Source organism: Pomacea canaliculata, linkage group LG2 (genome assembly GCF_003073045.1).
Source record: "Pomacea canaliculata isolate SZHN2017 linkage group LG2, ASM307304v1, whole genome shotgun sequence".
NCBI lineage: Eukaryota > Metazoa > Mollusca > Gastropoda > Architaenioglossa > Ampullariidae > Pomacea > Pomacea canaliculata.
In genome coordinates, this window is record NC_037591.1 from 24,385,955 (window position 1) to 24,393,628 (window position 7,674).

Consider the following 7,674-nt stretch of genomic DNA (forward strand, 5'->3'; position numbering starts at 1 on the left):
TCTATCATAAATATAAACTTATTTATGCAAGAGAAATTTCGTTGTTGGAACTAAGCTATTCATAAGTATAATATAAAGAATCTTTAAATAATATTATCAAAAGTATTTTGATATCAAGAACTAAATTTTGCTTTAATCTAGATAGTTAACTTTGTAGTCCTACTTAGAATTTGCTGTGGGTGATGATGGATTTGTAAAATGAATGATATCGCAGCTTAGTTTGTTTTACTGTTGTAAAAAAAAAATACTTTTACACTATGACTGTACATTTCAATTCAGTTTGCATTACTGTTTGGAACGGACACACACAAGTCACTGTCAACACACTCCGTCTCACACGTGTTCTTTCTTACAACAGAATACAAAGATTTGTAAGTGGGCTTTCTCTATGCGGGTGCTTGTATTTATTGGAAGGAAAAGGTGACAACTCTTACAAAACTCAACCATCAATACATAAACATGACTATTGCCCAAAACATCATATTAAATAATAAACACAATATTAAAGTCACGAATAACTAAACCCTCTCTACGTCCCTTGTTATTAGACAAATGTTTCTCCAACAGTTCAACCAAATCTAACTTACAGTTCCAATGATTTCCATAGACGTTCACACGCACACGCACACGCACACGCACACACATTCTACATTCTTCTTCTGGACGCTGAAAATTCAATATTAGTGTCGTTTTTTTTAACTTCTCATAACTGGTGTTCTCCTTTGAGACTCAATGTGGGTACACCACCCAAGGCTCGGCCTTGCAACTTAAAGAGCCAAATTATGGGAGCACATCTCTGTCGACCAGTTAAATATTCGGGCATGTGTCTCAAATCTTCAAATATATGCGTCTATGTCGTCGCTGTCTTCTTGGAACATGGGGAGTTCAGGGATATACTCTTCGAGTCTTGTCATCTCAGCTTCTCTTTCTAATCTGTCACCTGCTCTCTCTCTTGCTAATCTTTCTGCTTCCTCTTTTCTGTCTAATCTTTCGGCTTCCTTCTTCAATACTTTGGAATGTTTCCATCATCTGTAGTACCTCTAAAATATTACTTTCCAAAAATAAAAATAACTAACCCTAAGCCCAAGCAAGGCATGTTACAATTATGGTTGCAGTACAAACAGTCCAATACCAACTCAAGAAAGGGGCACAATCCTCAAAAGATACCCTCAAGTGGTTATCACAATAAAGCAAAGGGGAGAACAATCCCTAAATTACAACAAAGTCAACTTCACTGGTTCACTGGTCCTAAGATGCTATGCACACAATAGCATAACATACATCATACCAATCAAAGCACCTATTATCATCACACAGCATGTCATCAGATAAAGCACATCCTATGACCACATGGCATGTCACCAATTAAACCACAGAATAACACCACATAGCATGAAAAAATAATGAAAGCCCCCCCTCTCTCCCACCAAAAAATTTTTTTCATAAACAAGGCAGGTAGCTACAGGATAGATAGCATCCACTCCTATTTCCGGTTACTATAAACGCTTTCAGACACAGAAGAGAGAGTTGTGAAAGAAAGACAAGACCAAACAGCAGGTAAAGAGACTAGGCCCTTTCTGTGGAGTGAACTATACAATCTCCAGACACGTCAAGCTGGTGACGGGGTATACTGCACACAGCCCAACAAATTTTCAACTAACTTACTATACCAGAGATGAACATCTATACTACAAGCCCAATGGGAGATCACAAACACGACATCAAAGACAAGCTCTCATCCGACTTAGATGATACAAACCCACGACAAATCACGTCGGGGTCACCAATTGTTGGGGACGGATACACACATGACACTGTCAACACACTCAGTCCCACGCAATAAACATAATATTAAAGTCATGAATGACTAATTCCTCTCCACGTCCCTTGTTATTAGACAAATATTTCTTCAACAGTTCAACCAAATCTAACTTGGTTCGGATGATTTCCATAGACGTTCGCGTTTACACACACACATATCTACACTTCCTTGAATAACCGTTCTTGAATAATCCTCTTTAGCAGGGACCACTGGGGTTGACGAGGTCAATACTCCAGGCTGACGTCATAAGTATCCTTGCCCCAAGGGAGCGGGTGTCCACTACACTTTCCAACTTCCAAACAGTAGGTGCTGACTAGGTAGACAAACCTGACTGCCGACGATACACTTTAGTGCAACGCTTACATACTTAACTAATAAATATTCAATTTGACTTTATTACTCTTACAACAATCACCACAACTCATTCCATCATCATCGTCACTTACAACCAAGTATTACATCACTTCACACCATTCTTTCGCGGATCGGGAGATAGTCAAAGCAAGAAAAACAAACTTATCCCATACCTTCACCAGGCAATGAATTAATCTGATTCCCAAATCTCTTATACTCAAAATTCGCTACAGTCTGCTTCGGAGACTGGCATGGGAAAAAACAAACTCAGTATTTTCCCCATACACCTGGGGTTCAGTGAACCTTTCACTCGCTCATACACGATTTTCTTACAACGTCCTCACTTCCACGAGTTCCATGTAGTGCACGGGTAAGGGTGATACTCTTTAAGGGTGATAGTCTCTGCCTACCAACAAACAGAGGCGACAATCCCCCCCCCCCCACAAGTTCCTAACAATTACACGTTGTACTCTTACTAGTAGTAAGTACTAGTAGTATGTAAGATGCGCATGTATAGTATACACTTAAATCTCTTTGAAACTCTTGAAAGGTTTCAAGTCCTCTTTGCCACTTTCAAGGTTATGGACGAATGACTTGTATTCTTTGGCATAAACATCTTCTCCATTTGTTACATAAACTACTCCTTCATCTTGTATATTCTCCTTGTAATATATATATTTAACACACATACAGTCTCCAAAGACTTACGGGATATATCTGTTGCTCGATCAGTGCTTTGCCACATCGTCCTAAAAAAGAATAATAAGCTTCTTGCGCAATAAAATTGGCATACTCGGGTCACAATTTGTTAATGTTTCTCAATGTATTACAAATAGTTAAGGGAACCTTTGCTGTGCTAGTGTCTTGAGCTATTCTTTCAAGCCATCAACGCTTAAAGGGATTAAGGGATTCTAAAGGCAAAATAAAACTGCTTAGAATCGCGTAAAGAGTAGGATAAATTTGAATCTCGTCTATTTATATGTGCGTTCATGTGGAAAACGTTGAAGGTTTTTAGTAGAATGTTGTGTTTAATAAGAGAAATTACACGGGACTCTTTTTTTTGCTTTCACGAAGTCTCGTTCTCCGTCACGTGACCCTATGACGTGTGGTTTCCATAGTGTGTTAGGAACAGGGGGTGGTCACCCTGTCTGTGTTAGAGATTATTGCCCTTACTTTACATATAAGAGTGTGTTGGGTGCGTAGTGATTTTGCGTCAGAACCCGACGTCATTTTATGACGTAATTTTAGTTTGGACGTAAAGTGAAATTGGAAGAAAGCAGACGGCTGTGAGAAGTGAAGAAAGGCGGACTGAAAGTGTGGAGTGTCCGTTTTGGATCTTGTGTGTCGATCCCAGAGAATTTATTTGTAGTGTTCGCATTGGATCTTATGTGTCGATCCCAGGAAATATATTCGTGGTGTTTGCTTTGGATCTGGTGTGTTGATCCCAGGCAATATATCCATAGTCGTCGACTAGGTGTCTGCCAAGTCAGCACTTACTGCTATTAAGAACCGGAACGTGTGTGTGGTTCCCCCTAAGAGTTTTGTTCGTGGATATCAACCTAGTGTTGCCAAGACTGCACAATTTCCGGACCAGGGAAAGGGAGGAATTTACCAGGACGTTTTAAGTTTGGTTGCACAGACGATAACTTCAGGCAGTGCGGTGTGAGTAACAAAGACTTTATCGAACTATTCAAAATCAATCGTCAACTCTGATTTACAGGCCGCGGTGTGAAAGACATACAGACTTTATATATGGTTCGGAATATCGTGTGTGTGTGTGTGTGTGTGTGTGAGTGTGTGTTTAATGTTGATTAATATAAATTTTTGTTGCCCATGACAAATCTATGTGATTTGTGAGTGAAAGAACACGAAAGGGGATGCGTGCGTGTAGAGAGAGAAAGTGAGAGATTCTAAACAACCGCGTTCCTGACATAGTGAGAACCATGCCTCGAGAATGTGCTGCACCCGATTGCCACGAAAAGATGGGAAAAGATTCAAAATTTTCTTTCCATCAGTTTCCGACAGACAGACCTGACAAGCCTTACACACAGAGTGCGTCATACGAATAAACAGACGACGTCAAATCTTCGCAATGATACAGATACTTCCTGTGTGTGCGACGTCACAAGCAGACTGACGTCCCAATAAGACTCTGACATCACAACAAGAGTCCTCTGCTTGACTCTCTAGGGAAGCTATCGTGGTCACTCCGCGGAAGTCCTTCCAAGGGTCGATTTCACTGGATTTTTTTAATTTTTATAAACATCGGCAACCGAAATAGTGCTAATAAGTGGTAATTAAGTGAGAAGCAAATCCTTTATTTCTCCTGTATTGCTCTCGTGCTCTGTAATTGTAACTAAATATATTTTTGAAACGTTTGACCGTCGCCACAGCCTTATCACAAGCCTTGAGTATCCCTTTAAATCAAATAAAATAAAATCAAAATCAAAACAAACTTTATTGTCTGTCGAGGATACCCAGGACAGAAATTTTTCTTCGCTTAGAAGGGCAGGCATACATACTCATACATACATTTAACACACAGTTAGGAGTAAAGATACAAGTAGCTTGGATCTCCGTCAAATGGTAATGAAATTCCAATACTTAAAATTTCTGTGTATATATTAAATAAGTAAGTTGGCATTGCAGATTGCAACGAAATGTCTGAATTCCATTTTCTTCATCCTCCTAGTCCTAGTTTCTATGTCAAGTCTGTGGTGAATGTGCTGACTGGGATGACTTTGACAAGCATGTCCTAATCTGGACGAATTAGCAAACACCATCACTTCATATATCTCCTTCTGTGTAGATTGCACCATTTCATCAAAGCAGTTTATGTTTTATCCTAACAACAAACCTTGGGTGACCAAGGCCCTAAAAGCAGTGCGTAACAAAATCTCGATCTCAGGCGTTGAGAGTACGGCCATGCCTAATGCTCTTAATGCTTTCTTTGCTCGTTTCGAGTCTCATGATTTCGCAGTGCAAATGAAAGATGTGCGTAGTTCTCTTCACCCTGTACAGAAGGTTGAGATTTGTCATGAACGTTGTGGAGCTGTTTCAACGAGTGAATATTCGCAAGGCCTCCGGTCGGGATGGTATTTGTGGCAGAACATTACGTTCCTGCGCGCACCAACTTGGAGGAATTTGTCAACATCTTTTTCAGCGCTCTATGGATTTGTAGAGGGCCGATAGTCCGGCGTTGTTGCTAGTTTTGGCGGGACTAGTTTTGGCGCACACCTGCTGACTGTTTCTGCCTTTGTTTGAGTGCTGGACGTTTGTTGTCCTCACATACGCCCCCTTCCCCCACCATTCGGTTCCATCTTTGGCGCTGCGAGCAGGATGTCAGCAGAGAGGTGCACAATGGTTACAGAGGACGACAGCACAGCAGAGGCTCTACAAGCATACTAGTTATTCCGCTTTCAGTAGTTTGCCGGTGGACCAACGAGTGTCGACGAGATTGAACGAGAGGTCGAGTTAGCTCTCGCTATAAACCCGATGCCTCAGAATGCGGCTTGTGGTTACATCTTGAGCGCGCTTGGAGGACCTGCCAGACGTCGAGTTGATGCTCCCGGGGCTGGATGGACGCAATATTACGTCCGAGAAAGAGGTTCTTGAGTGGTCTAGTGTGGAGGCATTGGCGAGAACGTGAAAGATTGTTTGAGTTGCGATCATTGCCAGTTTCTGACAATCGCCGACAGCGACGTGATGAGGCGGGTCGCACGAAGAGACGCCACGATCTCTACAGAGTTGCAGGGAAAAGCGAACGGCCAGTTTGTTAATGGGCTTAAAAAAAAATAGCCATGGGAGGGGCGGAGATAAATACATCCACGAACCCAGAAAAAACAGGGGGCTATCACATCGAACAACCCCCACCGGCACGAGTCCTCTCAATACTTGATTGCCGAGACTGTCTAACGACGGCACGCGTCAGAGAGAAGAGGAGGGCAATGATCAACAGGGAGGATGAACAGTCCAGATCGCCTACAACCGACGAAATCGACAGTTGTAAAAAAGGAGCGGCCTCCCAACCTCACATGCACACAACAAAGTAATGTCCATCCGCACCCGCACCATGACCACTCACCCAACGACACCCGACGAGACAACAAACCACCAACCGACGCACTTTGTGTGCAGAGGCGGCGTTAGAAACGCGGGGCCAATGGGCCGACCATGCCGCCCGAGCGGCGGTAATGAGAGTATGTGTATCAAGGAAGGATGCACAGACGAGGGTACTCGGGGCGAACCGCCGAAAGGCGGGAACGCGTGCCGATAACATGACGATGGGTGTCGTCACCGTCAAAGAACGCCGAAAAAACGGGTGGGGGGGCGCTGTGGGGGGCCTTTTCTCTGACTTTGCCGAGTAGTGGTGCTTTCAACTGATGATCTGTCCACGCCACTATAGTATTCCATTTAAAATAGAAAAACGGTATTTAAAATTTAAATTTAAACATTCCTACCTTATTTCGCGCTGTAACAAATTATCGTGCTGACGATGGTCAGGCACCTTCGTCATCTTGCGGGGCTGTTGCTCCGAAACCATACTTCATAGACCGTGAATGAATCTCTTTGTAAAGTTTCGGTTATTGCAAGATTGTGTCATACATTTTTTCACAAAGATTTCGTGAATTTTCGTCCTTTCAGTGTTTCCCACCTTTAACTGTGTCGTTTCACTGGCGATGTTCATATCGTCCCCAACATTAGTTTAGTCACTGATCCGCACTCAAAGAAAACGATTACTGGAAGGGAATAAATGTTGATTTACATTTTGTGCATACGTATTTAAATGTTTCCTCGTAACTATTCTGTCCCCTGTGTTCTATGGGTGTCATTGTCGTATACTGCCTAAAAACATTCTTCAGTTTAGACAAAACGCTATCAGGAAATATTTCCTAGTAATTGACAGGTAATTTAAGGACCCATCCATCACCACATCCAATCAGCAGCTGACCGTTAAGGTCAAGGTTCAGAGCTGTGGGCCGCACGATGTCGCCGTTGCCCGGCAGGTAACTGTCGAAAGCGATGTCAAGGTCTAATATTCTTGTCACGTGCACACAGTCGTTCATCCAATCAGCGATCAGCAGCAAATCATTGCCATAGAAGCAGACGTCTGTTGAGAAGAAGGGTTGTATTGGTGACTTGTAGGTCGCTATGGGGTCGTTACATTTTATAGAATACAGACGTACAACACGAGGACGCCGGCTGTCCGCTTTATTGTTGTTTGTCTTCATTGATTTATCTTCATGTTCTCTCTTTCTCTTCCTCTTACTGTATTCTCATCGACCATACAACTCCTATTTGACAGCCTTCTGAGAGGAAGGACTCTTTTTTGGTTGTTTGTACTATTGATTTATTATCCCAGAACCTCTACTCAAAGAGCGTCCCCTTGCTCGAGTTTTAATTTATTAACATCAAAGTTCTGTGCTTTGTTTACCTTTGGGTGACTAAAGGGTACCTAGCAAGCACGTTTCCTTTTCCATGTCTTTTTTTGTTCCCAC